The sequence below is a fragment of the Chamaea fasciata genome, unplaced genomic scaffold (assembly GCF_029207755.1).
Source record: "Chamaea fasciata isolate MVZ Bird 193981 ecotype frontalis unplaced genomic scaffold, bChaFas1.0.hap1 SCAF_2, whole genome shotgun sequence".
NCBI classification, from domain to species: domain Eukaryota; kingdom Metazoa; phylum Chordata; class Aves; order Passeriformes; family Sylviidae; genus Chamaea; species Chamaea fasciata.
In genome coordinates, this window is record NW_027094087.1 from 10,637,197 (window position 1) to 10,654,118 (window position 16,922).

General features: G+C 42.1%; 1 protein-coding gene across 5 annotated transcripts in view; it reads right to left on the reverse strand.

The window, feature by feature from the left end:
• Positions 1-16,690, reverse strand: part of NRIP1 (nuclear receptor interacting protein 1) — a 73,947-nt gene extending 57,257 nt beyond the window's left edge. For 2 of the 5 annotated variants that reach the window (XM_066208522.1, XM_066208514.1), the window contains exons 1-2: positions 16,563-16,690; positions 9,870-9,954 (exon numbers count right to left, since the gene is read on the reverse strand). The gene's annotated coding sequence lies outside the window, so the exon portion shown is untranslated. Of the gene's footprint in view, positions 1-9,869; positions 9,955-15,081; positions 15,267-15,674; positions 15,718-16,315; positions 16,333-16,562 lie in introns of those variants that run through there. The other 3 variants (XM_066208521.1, XM_066208519.1, XM_066208520.1) reach the window with 3 other exon arrangements.
• Positions 16,691-16,922: the final 232 nt, after the last annotated feature.

A 16,922-nucleotide genomic window follows, 5' to 3' on the forward strand; every position in this document is an offset into this window, starting at 1 on the left:
AGCACTTGTAAACTGAGAGGAAGCTGTGCCCACAGACCACAGTGTATCAAAATATCCAGTGCTGATCAAATCCAGAGGGAGACAAGTCTCTCAGCCATACCATGGCCACTGAACTCCTCAAATAAACCACTTTTGCATTTCCAGACAAAGACATGTCCTCCACATTACACATGAGCAATCTGCAAAGACTAAAGAGCACACACGAGATAACCAAGGAGAGCTAATAAAAGCACAGATATTACACCTTTTTCTTCTTTTCTGTGATCTCATTTTATTAATTACCAGTTATTTCTACATATCTTAAGAGACTCACTTGTAAATAACTAATACAGGAACACAGTGATGGAACACACCAGCACACATACAGGGAGTCAGAACTCAGGAAAGTGAGTTTACAAATTGTGTTTACATATTTTTAATATAGTCTAATGATTAAATCAAAAAGGAAAATAGTAAGGATATTTGCCCTTGTCTTAATTAGCAAGGCTGTTTATGCAGGCTGAAAAGTAAGCATGTGTTTGTTTCTCCATCTCATTTTTATGTATTGCAACTGAAGAGCATCACATTATTTGAACTCTTGAAATCGTAAGAAGCCTCCCAACAATTTTTGCAGAAATGGTACTTAAAAATTTCACATCTGATCCATCCAAGCAAGACCTATTTTACCCAGAAAGAACAAGGATCTCACTTACCAGAAAGATTCAAAAGCATGCAAAATAAACACAATTCCCTTCCCAAACTTCTATCAATACATTTTCCCCCTAAAATTTCTACTAGTAAATCTCATCACTACAAGTTTCATTATATCATAAAGTGACTTTTTGCCCTAATTCTTCCAAACAAGAATGTATGAGGTCATTTGATTGATATCCTAACTACAGAATCTAAATTGTGATTGAAAACCAACCAACAAAACACAACCCCAAAACTGACAACACCTAAAAAGCTGATCACAGGAGGTGCTTCATCCCAGACAGATGCAAGGCGTTCAAGAACTGTAAAAATAGTTCCCCTCCATTACTTCCCTCTCACTCTTAGAAGTATTTGCTGTTCCCAGTATCACCAGCTCTACTGTACCTGTTGTTACGTGCCCTTTTACACGGTCTTTCTCCTGTCCATGTGATATCTGCAATACTCAAAAATATTGCAGTATCTGAAGTTACTTTCCTGAATTATTTAAACAGCTGCTGCTATTTCTACAATGCAGGACATCCTGCCAGAGTTTTCTGAATCCTGAAGATGATGTCCACAGGACACAGGCAAGTTTTTAGGTTTAAAAAAAAAAAAAAATTAAGGAAAACCACACATAGGACAGCTGCATCTCCAAGCAACTCTGTTTGCTCAGCAAGGTACAGGAGCAAGTGAGGAGACAGCACACCCTGACTTGTGCCAGCTCCCTGCAGGGAAGGGACCTTCTGCACAGGAATGGAGCAGGTCACCAGGGTCAGCAGCACCGCCACGGATAAACCTGACAAAGTCCACCTGCCACAGCACCAAGCAATAAGCTAACAAAAACTAGATCAGATAGCAGACCTCCAAGTGTTTATAGTCCATGACTCAACTTTCCCTCCTGTACAGTGACCTTTAGGGAGGACAGGAAAAGGAGGTGAGCATGCTTATATGTTAAATTCGTACAATCCATTATCCAGAAGAGTAACTGGTATCAGAGGCTCCAAATCTACTTAAGAAGCAGAACAGCAGTGGCCTATGATATCCCCAGAAGGCCAGAACAGAGGAAATTTGATTGTTTCTGTGCTCCTGGTTTCTTGTGAAGGCAGGCACAATTTTTCTCAAAAAGTAACAACAAAGTCATAAGGTAGAAGCAGTGTGATCATCAGCACAAAGAAGATTTAAGAGCTGCTTTAATGCTCAAGTTCAGTTTTGCAGAGACAGAATACAGCTGACATTTGCCTGGACAAGATACCAGAGCTAGAGGAACCATACAGCATTGCAACCCAAAATACTCAGCATTACCCCAAAAATAGTGCCCAAATACTGTTCACTTCCTCTATCAAGTGTTAGAATACTCTGAAAACAAAACCAGAGCAGGGTAAGGCAAAAGTGAAATTGCTTGGAAAGCCTGAAGGGCACACTGAACAGATCCTTTTTTCCACTTAGGAAATTCACAGTAGAATATCACTAATGGTAAAACTTGAGGTCCAGAAGATAAAGTTCAGCAAAGTGACCTTTTATGCATTTCAGATCAAAACCCAGTTGGGTCATACGCATGCTCAGATAGCTGTGGGCATATGACAAACAAGCTGAAAAAAAAAAAAAAAAAAAAGTTTGTGAGCAAGCACTCCAGACAGCTGTGCTCAAGAGCTATATCCACAAGACCTGCTCAAACTTTCATGTTTGATATTGTAATCTAAAGATGAGCCAGAGTTCAGTAAACAGAAAATGTGATTCTGCACAACCTTGTTATCTTTTCATCTCAACAGTTAAACCTATGCGAGGGAGTGCAAAGAGGTTACAAAATACTATCAGCACAGTTTATTAAATGGTCTTTTTGCATTTATTTTGTAGCAGGATAAAATTGAAGGTAGCAGAGACTTTAACAGCGGTAAATCAGAGGACCAGGATGGATTCTGGAAAAATCCTTTGGACCTTCAGAGGCAAAAGGAAATTTTTCTTCAAGAAATTCTGCACTCTTATCTGGCCACTGTTTGCCAAAGTGGAGCAGTTTTGCAAAATTTTAGCATGTTAGCTGAGCAAAAGTGAATGGCAAAGGTGCATAGATTCTTCCCTTATATTCCATAAATAGGACCCAAAGTAATAATCTGTTAATGGAGATTTTTCTGTTGGTTTCGCCTTTCTTCCCCATAGCAAGACACCTCTAGAGATCCATTATTCTGGGAGTTCTAGAACTTTACCATATGATCTTGGAATTTAGGTGAAATTTTGGACTTAAGAGAACTCAACAGCACCACTCCTGATTTCAAAACTGAAGGATTTCACACTTACCTGCGGTGTTCCACTTCCCCAATTTCCCCAGTCTTTTCAGATCATTATATTCTGGTTTTGAACTTCAGCTTCTTATCCTTCTCACACCTCACCCATAGAGATTTTGTTATCCACTTTCTGAAAGCACCTTTAAATCATTTCATTTTGTGGTTGTTACAATAAATTCAAGAAAAAAATAGCTGGTGTCCTATCTTCACACTTAAGAAGAGAACAGAACCTGAAACCTTCAGCTCCTGCAAAAATGGGAGGACAAGGGGTGGGTTTGAGTTACAGAGTAACTCCACAATCTAGAAACAGTCAAATTAAACCATGCATTGAATTAATGAGCATTTGAAGGATATTCTCATTGTTTCATAATTACTTTAGCACATAAAATTCAAGCAACCATAAGAAAGTTAGCTACCTCAGCAGTGAGGAGCCCACAAAGTTCTCTTGTTAGATGAGAGAAATTACAAAAACCAAGTATTCTGCAAAATAAGGTAAACACAGCCAGCAGCCCGTGTTGCCCAAATGGATGCAGAAATCTGTGCAGAAAGTTGTGTCCCCATTTCACAGAGCTTTGTCCTCCCTCACCAAACTCAGTCCAGTATAGGACTGGCAGAACACCCTTGCTTAGATCCCCCAACCCAACAAGGATGTCAGCTTCTCCATCTGGAAGCTGCAATCCTAGAAAAACACCACGAGACAAAAAAGGTGTGGGGAAAAAATTTTTGGGGGGGTCTTTTTGTTCTGTTAAGCATGACACTTGTCACGTACTCATCTCTTTGCCAACTACAAAAAAACTCCTGAGTGGAGGGAAAAAAAAAAACCAAAAACAAACAAACAACCCACTCAGGCAAGCAATTTTTTCCATAAACGATAAGCAAAACAACTAGAGTCAAACAAAGTTGAAGGCTACCGGCAAGAAAATAGAGGCCTAGGCCCAGTTCTTTCTATTGCCTGAGAAATGAAGGCAGAAACCAGTATCTTAATGTTCTCCCCTGCTGTTTCACACTGCTTTCTTACTGTATTTCTGCAGCGGTGGGAATAAAGACAAAAGAAGCACCAAAGAACAAAGCCTGAATCTCATTCTGGCAAAAACAGGGAGGGGGAACAAAGGACAGAGTGGAAGTGGATGGACTACTTATAGCAATTATTGTCAAACATTTTTGCACTTCCTTCCTTAATGTAGCTCCTTTCGTACACAAAGGCCTCCAAATAGTTCTGAGAGGTTCCCTTTGTAAAACGAGGAGAAAGGAAAACTGTAATAAGACTATGCAATGAAGATAAATTTTGCCAATAATGCAAGCTACAGGAAACACATGGAGGTCAAATAAAACTATTATTTGCCTTTTCAAACACTATTTTCTTCAGCTGCTAAATAAAAACGTTATGAAGCCATTTTACACAGTAAAATTTAACCTTCTATTAACCTTCCATATTAAGTAAACAAACCTTTCTAGCCAATAAGCATCATTGTGAACTCTCCGAGATGATAAGCAATACCTTAATTACATTCATTTACATGACTTTGAAATTGTTCCAGACCAAAGTCAACAACTACAAGGTCAAAGAGTATGGAAATCTAAAATAAGGAGAAATCCATGGTCGGCCAGTTCACAAGGATTGTGCAGCATCCTTTCTAAGCCAGTTTGCAAAGGGTCACGGGTCCCAACCAAGTACTTGCTTTTCATCAATTAGATTAAAAAAAGCAAATCCTCTAAAACACCAGACACCAGGTCCATCCCTTGTTTTTTGGGTTGTTTTTTTTAAACTATTCAAAGTTGAAAGCAGTGGACACTTCAGAATTGTTTTCAATGCCTAATGGCCAACCAAGCTGTATGAATACCTTATGCAAATGTTTTATAATATTCTAAATGACAGCCACAGCATGAAATACACTTTTAAAAAACACATCCATACCACTGAGAACTAGCAAATATTCGGTATAGTGCCTTTACACTCGGGAATGCTAAACTGATGAGTTTACAACTTTTAGAATGCTACATGAAAACCTTCACTGTTTCATCCATGCTACACTTAGAGCTACACCTATTACACTAATAATGCTCAAGCAGCAATTACAAGAAACTGTTAACAACGACTGTTGGAAGAGACTTCATAAAGTATGACATGCCCTGAAACAGCAGAAAAGTAGACACAGTCCATCCATTCCTGAGATATCAGATAATGGCTCAGATATGATCAATAGCAATCAAATTAGCCAAAATGGAGCACACATGCATGCTGCACTGATGGATCATTTCAGGATTACATTTTGTGTATTATAAGCATGAAATTATTACAAATACACAAAAATCTGAAGTACAGCTTTTGGATTTAGGCAGTCCCATATCAATACACTGCAGCTGACAACATTGTCTTAGTATTAAATTAGATAAATCTCCCTGCACCCTACTTTACTAGCCAAGCACTTTTTATACAACTCTCAAGCCAACAACCTTCTGCAATTTAAGTATGATTTAGTGCAAGAGAAGCAATGAGTATTATAAAATTTATGCTTGTTCACCTTCTCTCCCCACAGAGAAGGGCAAGATGTTTTTTCATGTAAATATGTATTAGATCCAAATCATTTAAATAGATATTATTCCATAGAGAACATGATGCTGCATATGCCCATTTCAGCTGCATGTTACTAAATAAACTGCAAGATAATGATGTTGCCTTGCTCATCCTAAAGGACACTGAAAATATTTCTAGGCATTTCAAACAAAAGGAAAATACTTTCACAAGAAGAAAGGAAAACTAGGGTGACTATTACAGAGCTTCCTAAAGTGAAGACAAGTAACTGGCAAATTAGGAAATCTCTTTAGGAGTAGGTCACAGCTGCCACAGAAAAAATATAGCTGAGGTACACGGAATCTTTACAGTATGAATAGCAAATTATTGCTATCATCCAATTTCATTTTCTTTTAAACGGAGAAAGGAAAGATAATCGCGTTTGCAAGGAGAAAACTACAAAACTTTAGACAGGTGACTAATTCTAAAAGTTAATGCAGAAATGCTAAACGCAAGGTGCCAAATGCTAATTTGTCTCTAATACGTCTCAGTTATATTTAGCTACAAGTGTCACTGCTTGAATGGAAAAGAGATAGAACAGTGAAGACTCAAACAGTGCCTTAAAAATGAGAGCTTTATGCATGACTTTCAGGTGAATGCATGTATCTCCCTGCTTTCCACAAAATGCACCGGAAGTTAATCAGCATGTTACAGAAAATGCAATTTAAGTTAACAATTTATTTCTAAATCATATACATTTTTAAAGTGAGGGAGACTGTCATTTGACTTGAAGCTATCACATACCATTTGGGCCACAGTCAGTTATCTTACAATACAGTCTGACCTCTACTTGATTTTAAAATAGGATAATCACCTTCAACTGTGTATGAACCTTGAACATTATCAAAAACAGTTTTATTGCATCAACGATTTATTAATAGTCTTATATTAATAGTAATGTAACTTTGACTTTACAAAGTCATAAAGATGACGAGAAACACAGTCAAGACTTATTGTGCTACCTATTTTATTTTAGGCTTCTAAGGCAACCTCATGACACAATCAGAAAAACTATCCTGAAAGTAAGGAGCTACAAAGGAAAAACAACAGAATACGCATGTACAGTCCCAGTTCAACAGCAGAGCAGGAAGGATACAGACAGCATAATGAGTTCAGACAAATGCTGAAACCTTTCAAGTACCAGAACTGTCCTGCAGCCAACTGTGCTTGGAACTGGAGAAGTGCTCGTGCTGAGACAGGTAACCTCTGGACAGCACACGAGCAGCGGCTGCAGTGAGGGAGAGGCGTGAGCCTTACGTGGGAACGCGCCAAGCCCGATCCCCCTCCCAAGTAAAGTGCTGCAAAATGCCCAAAGCCTACAGGCTCACATTCAAAACAAACCTGAGGAAGGAGGAAATGTTCCTCCCAGAGTGTTTCTGGTTCCCAACACTCACCCGTGGCACCCCTGCCGTGTGGTCACTTCTAGAGCTGCTGGCCCCATTGCACCACAGTTTAAACAAAGAGCGGCTAAGAAAGCACAATATTCTATAACTGGCATTTACAGCATCGGCCTTGGACTCCTAATCTTTACCAGACGGGCACACAAATCAATCTATCAGCTCATAAAGGTATGCTTTTTAACCTCCAAAACAGATGGGATTGGCCAGAAACGTTTGGCATGTCAAACTGCTAATCACGTCTGCCCTTTGCACAAAATAACCCACTTAAGTTGAGGCATGGTTGCACTGAAACAGACATTAGTCTGTGGGAAACCCATTTAACTGTCACATACTCCCTACACTCTTGCTCTCCCTTAATTAAGCCTAATGCCTTATGCTTTGACCTTTTGTTCTAGCCTATTAACCCTATCTAGTACAAGTTCAAATATGTTAAACCTAAAAGTTTGCTTTTAATATTAAATACCAAGCTACAGAAAGAGTGAGGGATGCTCCACTACCCTGCACCGTTACCAACCCGTGTGTTAGACCCCAAGAAAAAATATGTCCAAACACTAATCAATTTAACAACAAAAAAAAGTGGAGTTTCTTCCACTGGCATAGCCTACTTTTTCCTTTCTGGAGGAGAGAGGAGGGTGAGGAAAAAAAAAAGATATGAAACTTCTGCTAGCAACTTCATATCCTCAGGCTTTTGGGTTTTTATCCAACAAGAAAAGCACACGCTATCAGCCAAGATCATACTGCACTCATTTGCTGTTCTCTGAAACCCATCATTAAAAAAAACGACATAATTGGTTTACAGTGACCAATTTCTCCCCAATTAAAGGCTGCCTCTGCCAACCCTCCTCACACTGAGTCACCATCTTGTTCTTTTGAAAAGATGGTTAAACTTACTATTAGTCTGTAATTTTCATGTGCATCTCCAGGTGAGTTGCATCCTTTGAAGTTTCTCAGACTCTTAAACAAAGACCTAATTTATTCATTCAAGCTATGCACTTTTCCTTTTATGCAAGCTCAACTAACGCATGGCTGCCTTCTGCTCCACTATCCCTTAATTCACGAAGGTTGCACAGCACCAACAAGACCAGCAGATATGTTTCTAAAGTACTCTGTTGGAGAAAAGTCTCCCCTAAGGGTCCAGAACTCTGACTTAAACAAGAACTCTAATTCCAGTGACAATAACAAACCTCTGATCAAGACACTACTGCTCTCCACAATAAAGCCATTATGTATGCAAGCAGGCTTGGTATACCAACAGAGGTATTCCACAATTAGTGCTCATAACTAGTAAACAAACCTATTCCCCACTCTAAAAAAACAGCTGCCCATAACTGCTTTATAATACAGGTTAGAAACAGAATGCAAACTGTGTGGGGATTACCAGCCATGTACACACCAACAAACATGCTCTCAAATCTTCAGCTTAACCACCCGACAAGCTGAACACTTGGTGCAACATCCTTCTTTACAGCTTATGCTTCTGCCACTCTGGCTAAATAAAACTCCTTTTAAAAAGAGGAAACAATCTTGAACCAGAGCTTTGAATTACTTTAACTGTTTTTGAAGATGTGAAAGATTTCAAAAGGCTTGTTGCCACAAAAGCCACTGTCTACTAAGTTCTATTAAAGCTGTATAAGAGACCATCTGCTGCTGATCACAACAATTCTCCAGTTTTAAATTGCTAATTAATTAATTATGTTTTAATTCCAAAGTGCCTGTCTTACTGATTCTGAGACCAACAAGTAATACCATTAACTTTTTCTGTAAATACAATTGCTCAGCCAACTATAAGATGCACTACAGCAACATTCAACTTTTTTTGAAAAGTCAAATAGAAAAAACATTGTGGGGGAAAAGAACGGATCTCTAGTATCAATTTCTGGTTATTTCCAAATCCCTACATTTTAAAAAGTGCATATATTTTCTAATGATTTCACTTGGCTACATTCTATTGTGTTGGAGATGCTCGAACAGCACTACACAGGCCAATGTTGTATTCAACTAAAGTCAAGCAACGCATAGATTTATTTAAAATAAAAGAAAAAGAGAAAAACATATCCTTGCATCTGCAGTCTGTGTCATTACAATGGATATAAGAAGCTCTGCAGGCTGGGATTTGGTATGACTGCCTCCAGCTTCTAGACCTTCCCTACTAATGCTCACAAAAGTTGCCACTGGAGGCAATGCAAATGAGTCCTAAGAGAGACCAGAAACAAAACAACAACTGCTTGTCGACCATTACATGCCCAAATTGTATTCTTTATGCTCATCAGCATTCTCAAGTTCTTAGGCATGCATGTAGGCCCACCGAGGACAGTGGGGCTACTCAAGTGAATAAAATGACTCACAAACCAAAGTGCATATACACAAGCAATCACTGGACAACACTTGGGGAATTATTCCCTGGTATCAGAGAAAAATAGGATTTAGGAAATGGGAACCAAGGGAGCAGATCCAAACAGAATGACAGCAATGCTAAATGTCTACAAGCCATTGCAACGTAGTATCTAATAATGGTTTTTACTGCGATGGTCCCTTGCCACACAAGCTCAATTTGGATCTCTTTTATTTAAAAAATAAGTGAGATGGTAACACAGTAAGTGTTATTTAATGTTCTCTTTCACTCTGAAATTACCTGTAAATCAAGTTCCTCACTATTTAGCTACCTCCCAAACAAGTGGCCTAAATCTTCAGAACTCAACAGCAAATTACACACAAAAAGTTCAGACGTTACAAAAATACTTATTTTTCTTTAATCAGCACACATATTAAAAAAACCCCAAACCTTACAGTAAAAAAAGAGGATTAACTTGAACATTTATCACTTCAAAACATATTATAATCCTAAAAGGCTTATACATGGCACACAGTTGTCTGACAGCTTTGGCAAGACAAAGAAGAAACCCCAAACCAAAGAAACAAGGTAAACAACCCAAACAAATTATTTACCTTGAATGTGGTTCCATTAGGAAAGCTCTTCCTTCAGGAGTCCAAGGATGCATTAATTTTCTTCCTCAAAAATTTCATGCTTGATCTGAAAAGAACAGCAGAAATCCCCCTATGAAATTCTGCAAATCATTCTTTGCTACCTAATATGCCCTGATCTACTTTCTTACTGTTGGTGAAACAGAAAGCAATGCTTTATTTTGGTTAGTGCGAACTGCAAGTAACATTTTTATATCAGAAGAAAAATGTAGCTCCAAACTTCAGAAATCAAAATCTTCCAGACAGAACCATGAGTAGAACGAGCAGAAACAACTCATGTTGTCTAGACTTGTACTAAGAGACATTATTCTGCAAGAACAAAATCCACATTCAACTCTAAGCCAGAGTCTTCTTTTCCTTCCTTTCGTTCAAAAAACAGCTGTGACATGAAAGCCCTCCTTCCTATGTAGTGGTTACTGCTTAACAATTCAAACTTGCACCCATGAACATCAAAATCAGTTGTTAAACAGCCTCTATTAATTTACATATGCATAAGGAAAAGACAAGAGCAGAGTATAACAGGTGAGTGTAATGCTAAATGCAACAAAATTAGTTTGATAAAATAAACCAGTAGAAACTGTAATATTTCCTTTTGAGAGATTTAAAAATAGTATATAACACTATTTTATTTTAGTTAGAAAATATTATCCATTTTACAATCACAACCTTAAAACTTCTCAGCATTTATCTATTACTCTTAAGTGAAATTTTGCTAATTACAGCCAGCCCAGATCACTCTTATTTCTACTCTTTCAGCCTTGTTGTTGTGACAAGCCTCACTATTTAAGGTCCTTGAGTTACCTACCACCCAAGCACCGAGCTTCATGGTCAACGTTAAATACAATAAAATACACTTTAAAAAATGAAAAGGAATATATACTTGCTCCACCACTCAGCTGAACTTTCCCCTCCCTCTTTCTGCTTGGCAATGGGAGAGTTCCCCTCCTTATTTCACCACCTTTGGCCTCTGTTCCCACAAAAAAATTCATACAAAAGCTTTTCAAACACAGAATTCCTCTAGCACTGAGGACCCCACAGGTGGGTAGAGGATGGAGGGGGAAGAGTGGGAAGTGTGTGTGCTGGGGGCACATCTGAGCATTTCTCCCTCCACAAAACCACTTGGGTCCAAGCCAGACTAGAGAAAATATCAACTCTGAGCACTGCAATTGCTTGCTAACTGGGAAAAAAAAGGTACAGGTGTTGGTCAATGGGTCATCATCCAAAAAAACACCTATTCAAGGCTTTCAGGTACATGAAATAACAGCAGCACACTTGACAACTGCCAGCACCAAGACCCAGCAAAAGATGCCCAACAATAGGGGCAATTAAGCTGAAAAATAAGTAAATGCCCTGGAATACTACATGCAGATGCTATTTTAAATCCTTCTTCCATATACATCACAAAATGAAAAGGTAAATTGCACCACAAAAGGGGTGCAATCCTCAAAATTTGTATTCGGCGAGGGGGGGAAAGAAAGATCTACCATCACAGCAAAAATTAACAGAGAAATGACAGGTACAGTGACAAAGGTGCTAATAAAAATAGTTCAAAGCCTTCTCAACTCCATTTTACTGAAAAAGTAAATAAGCTGAATGTGGAATCTTCTGTGGACAATGGGGACAAGAGGTCCCAAAGAGCAGAAGACAGCAGAGCTATTAAAAAAACATATTCATCTTTTCAAGCCACCTGAATCTGAGAAAAACAGTTAATTCCAGTATTACTGCTCTATACTATAGACAAAATGTTTTTCACCACTGACAAGTGGGTGAATTTAATCATTTCTACTTCCAAGAGAAGAGAGATTCCTACACAGTAGGGAAAAACAAAACAAGACACAAAAACCTACTCCATACAGCATTGCCATCAAGGTTCAAGGCATGGAAGGGATTTCCTTTAGGTCAGCATTCAACAAATGCTGACTACAAAAGGTTTAAGAGAGTTCTGTGAACAGACAACAACAATTTGTAATTTCAGGGAAAAACATCATATTCCTTCAATATGTTTTAAAAATTAAGGTGAAAAAATAGTAACTTTTCTAGAATAATATTTTATTCCCCAACACTTCGCATCTGAACCACTTGCTTTACACACCTTATGCTTTTTTGGAATGTTGATTTGTATTCTTTTATGGACTAAAAAAATGCAGGGTAGGTGACAACATGAACACCACCACCAAGGCGATCTCCTGGGGCAAGGAATCATCATTTCTCTCTACATCTGAGGCAAGCCCTGGTTTTGACATCACTGAAAAGGCCTTTTCAGTTCACTTTCCCTCTCTCTTTTCCCAGTGGGACAGGGCACAGAGAAGCAGCAGAAAGCAGGTAGCTATGAATCTTGAAGTTTGCTATGAAAAAAAGTCAGAACAACAATACCAACTCTAGGACCACTGAGAACAAAAATACTGTTCATCTGTGAGCAGGACTTACTGCTTGGGTATGTTTCAACACAGAACTTCATGAACTATTTTTGGGGGCAAATTAAATACTCCTTTATTTGTTTCCAAATAATAGTTTCATCCAAGACTGGAACACATTTTACATCTAGCACCTGATCTCTTCACAACACCCTCACAACTTCCTTTTTTGTGGGAAAGGAGGATCATCCCCTCAGAAGTCTTTCCCAACACCAAGTTTCTTTCCTGGTCTTAGAAACCAGTGACTAAAACAGAAGATCTGTAGCTTCTGCTTTTAATCTGCTTTTGCCTACAAGCAAAATTGGTTTTCCTCTGCTGAAGGCAATGGTATTTAGAAATAAGTGGTATGAAAACAAAATTTCACTCAAGACAGGCAATTAAACAAGAGCAATGAGCTCTAATAACAATTTAAGTATAAGAAGACTGTGCCAGGAGGGGTTTGACCCAAGCTAAGATGTCTAGCAACTGCTTCTTCCTCTTTCTACACATGAATATTTATTTACATGAGTTTTAGTTTCTATTCTCCTTCTTCAACCATCAAGCCAAGTGACCTGCAACAGACAGCCAAATAAATTACCAAATTAATTCTTTCAAGTGCTAAATAGGTCTGCTAGCATTTCCAAGTATTTGAAATAAATAATCCAGAAACCCTAAAGAGCAGGCATTCATCTTTACCAAAAGAGTCCCTCTGCCCACTTTTCCCAAGGAATACCTTCCCACTGGGAAACCCTTGAGTTTTAACGTGACCCCAGATGTGCACCCAGAAGTACTGGCTGCCAACCCTTGTATGCGGTTTTCTAATTCAGTGTTTTCTAATGCAACTAATGAATCCCCAACACCAAAAAGTCCAAAAGCAATGCTACAACCCTCTTAAACACTTTTCCCCCCAGCTCTCCCACTGTTTGCTGCAGGCAGGCCGGCACAGCTCAGAGTTACTGTTCTTATCGTTTTGGCCTGGTGGTAGGAAGAAAGGTTAATGGTAACAGCATTTGTGGTTTGCTCTTTCTGTCTTTAGTTCAAGACTGTTTAGACAGACTGTCAGATTTATGCTTCCTATATTTTTTGTACATTTATGCATATACTTTCACACCTTCTCCCCTTGTTCAGGCCTCACTCCCTACCTACATACCTTTCTGCTTGTTTGTCACTGCCTGCCCTCCTGAGCAGCAACGATTTATACTTCAAAATTTGCACTTCTTGTCCCAAAAGGGTATTTATCCTTTTCAATCCATAGGACAGCTATCCTATTAACCCTGCCTCCTGCTCATCACCCAACCCATTGCTCAGCACATGGGAGATGAGCCCTGCCCTCCTGGAAAAGGGGCCTTTGCCCCCAAACCAGGCACCCAGCTGGGAACCCCACACTCTCTCCTGGATCCCCTCCACTCCCTGCACATTCACATACAGGAAAACGAAACACAACCACACAACTTCTGGAGTTTGAGGTACAGGCAAGCCCTGAAGAGCTATTCTAAAATGGTAATTCACGAAAACCTTACGGTCTTCGTGTCTTCTCCGATAGCTCTCGCAAGGAGGTGTCCAGCACAGCCCTAGAGCAGGGCAGCTGACTGGGGGAAATGCAACTCCCTGGCTTTGCCTTGGGCAAGTTCACACATGTGTTTGACACAAGGCAAAACAGGGTTTCTCTTTTATCATAGTCATGTCCTGCACTGTCACTGGTAAAATTAACAGTGTTCTCACTGCTAACGATAATAAAGCTGGCATTATATAAACTTTCTGCCAATGTTCAAAGCCTGAAAAATAAAGTTAGCTCTGAAGAGACAAAATAAGCTTTAAGCAAGCAAGATTTTGTCAATTCTTTTAAGCAAAACTACAGGAAAATACGAGCACCATAAAGTTAATTCACGTTTGAGTTCTACAACCTTTACTGAATCACTTAAAAATTTTCTTGATGCCTTTTACAGAACAAATTTACCCCAAACACAACTATCAAACACTGCAGGTGATACAGCCAGTGATTAGATCCCTTTTAAGTTTACAATATAAAAACATTATTTACTTTTACTTCTTTATCAACACAGTTTTTATGACTATAATAAATTTGGATTAGCACATCTTTCGCTTGAGAAAAAGAAACAAATATAGGGAGCAGAGAAGCAGCACATGTTTTCATCTGCAATCCTCTGCCTAAAGACTGAAAGGGAAAAAGGCCCAAAAACCTCAATCCAACATTACTTGGCATTCGACTGCATGTTGTATTCTGAGCATGCACGGCCTACAAAAACCTGAAAGCCACTGATAGCTCTCACTCATTAGATAACCCAGGACCACAGGCCAGTCTAGCAGCAGGTCAGATTTCACCCCTGCCCAAAACGTGCAGCCACTGCTCCTTACCTCTCCCATCGCACTCACAGAACACAAACACCCTCACGTAGGCATTTCACCCATGACTAACTTGCTGCCTTCCTCTGGAGTCCGTGTCAACTCTATCTCAGGAGACCACCGACAGAACAAGTCAAACTTCTCGACCACAAGTTTGGGAAGCAGCTGCCTCAGACAGCAAAAACCCCAAAGCTGCCTGAACACTATTCTCGATGAGAACTTTTGCCTTCCAAGATGTTAGCTACTAATGCCCATAGAGTAGAATTACTCAGATGCCATTAAATCTGATCCCAACCACAAGATATCCTCAGCTCAGAGAGCTTTTGTCATCTGGCATCTTAATATGTCACTCTCTCATGTGTTCAGTCAGCCCCAGAAGCAGTAAATTGCATTTGTGTATTAAAGAAAATGTTTCCTACCCGCTCAGGAACACACCACCCCCTTTCCACAAGTGACTGCTTCCTCCCCATAGCTCTTTGCAGACTGGATTCGCACTCTTTGTTAAATAAAGCTTTACGGTATCTCTGAACATTTATAGTGCCATGACTCAGTTAAATTCTAATCAGCCTGTGAGCTGTCTGACACTGCAGCAGGTCCCCTCAAAATAAAACACGGAATGATATAGTCTCCAGATTCCAGAGAGATGAGGCAAAAGAGGACAACTTCCACTTCAGCCTTCTTAACAGCAACATAATCCCAAAGCCAGAAATCCCGCTGGTTTTTTCCAACACCTTCAACACGTGTCAAGCATTTTAGCTGAATCCTTGTTTAAATTAAAAGCCCAGCAGATCACCGGGATAGACAAGACAGAAGAAGGGTGCAGCACAGATACAAGGCTGTCTGCTCGCTACAACGCTGCCCCGTTTTGCCCACGCTACGTTTCCTTAGGTTTCGCTACCTTCCAACTTAACCACCCCCTGACACTTGGAAAGAAGGACCTCAAACAACGTGTTCCGTCGGGAGAAACGGAGGGTGGAAGTGGGGGGAGGAGAAAAAAAATTTTAAAATTCACCTTTAGAGGGCTTCGCGGACACACACAGAAAAAACCTCAACCAAACACCACGTCTGGAAAAGTAACCTTTAGTCTAGAAGGGAAACAGCGACGTCCCTAAGGAGCCCGAAGCGATGAGAAGGCATCTTTGGGGGGCGCAGGGAGCCGAGCCCGAGCCGCGGCCGAGCGGGGACGGCGGCGGCAGCCCCGGGCTGGCCGCGGGCCCGCAGGTGGCGGCGGGCGGGCAGCGCCAGGGCCGGGAGGCGGCGGGGGCGGCGTGGCCTTGCCCGCAGCCCCGGCAGCAAGGCCGGGCACCCGCGCCGCCGCAGCCGCTGCGCACCGAGCGAGCGGCCCCGCGGACGGCTCGCACCGGGAGGGGCAGCGCGGGGTCCCCGCCAAAGGGGGGCCCGGGCGTGCGGCCGGCGCTCGGCGGAACACTCGCGGGTCCCGGGGGGGGCGGACTAGTAACTTTTCCGTTCCGGCGGCTCCCCCAAACCCACCGCGGCCGGGCAAACTTTCCGTCCGCGCCGGGGGTGCCGCGGGGCGAGCGTCGCCGCCGCGCCGGGCTCACCCCGGCATTGTTCCCCGGTGCCGCCGCCCGGCAGCGCGGCCCCGGCCCGCCCCGCTCGGCCATTTCCCCGGCGGAACAGCGCCGCACTCACCCCGCAGCCGCCGCGGTTCCTCCCGGGCGGGCTGCCCGAGCCCCCGGAGCCGCTCCGGCCGCGGCCGCCGCGCACGCCGCCCTGGTGCCGAGAGCTCCGGGGAAGCGGCGGCTGCCGGAGCCGAGGCGAGCGGAGGGGTCCCCGCGGCTGGAGGACAGGACAGGGCTGGACAGGGCAGGACGCGCCGCCTCCCGCCACCCCCGAGTCCGCGCGTCCCCCCCGCCCCGCGCATCCCCGCGGCACATACAGGGCGAGCCGAGCTCCGCTGCGCTGCTCTCCGCGGCTCGGGGCTCTGCTGCAATGCCTGCGAGGCTGACTTTCAAAGCCTAACCCGCAGCCGCGATCCTCCCTCTCCGCCTTCCACCTCGCCCGCCGCGGCGCAGCCCGGCCCCTCCCCGCGCCGCGCCATTCATCTCTCCAGCCAAGTTTCTTAACCCTTTAGTGGCCGCCCGGCGGGAGGCAGGGCGGGATGCGGGCATTCGGGGATGCGCCCCCCGCCCCGCCCCACCCCGCCCGGCGCGGCGAGGGCAGGGCAGGGCGGCCGCGCCGCACGTACGCGAATCCCATCGCCTCCTGCCTTCCCTAATTAATCTGACTGAAGTCGGAG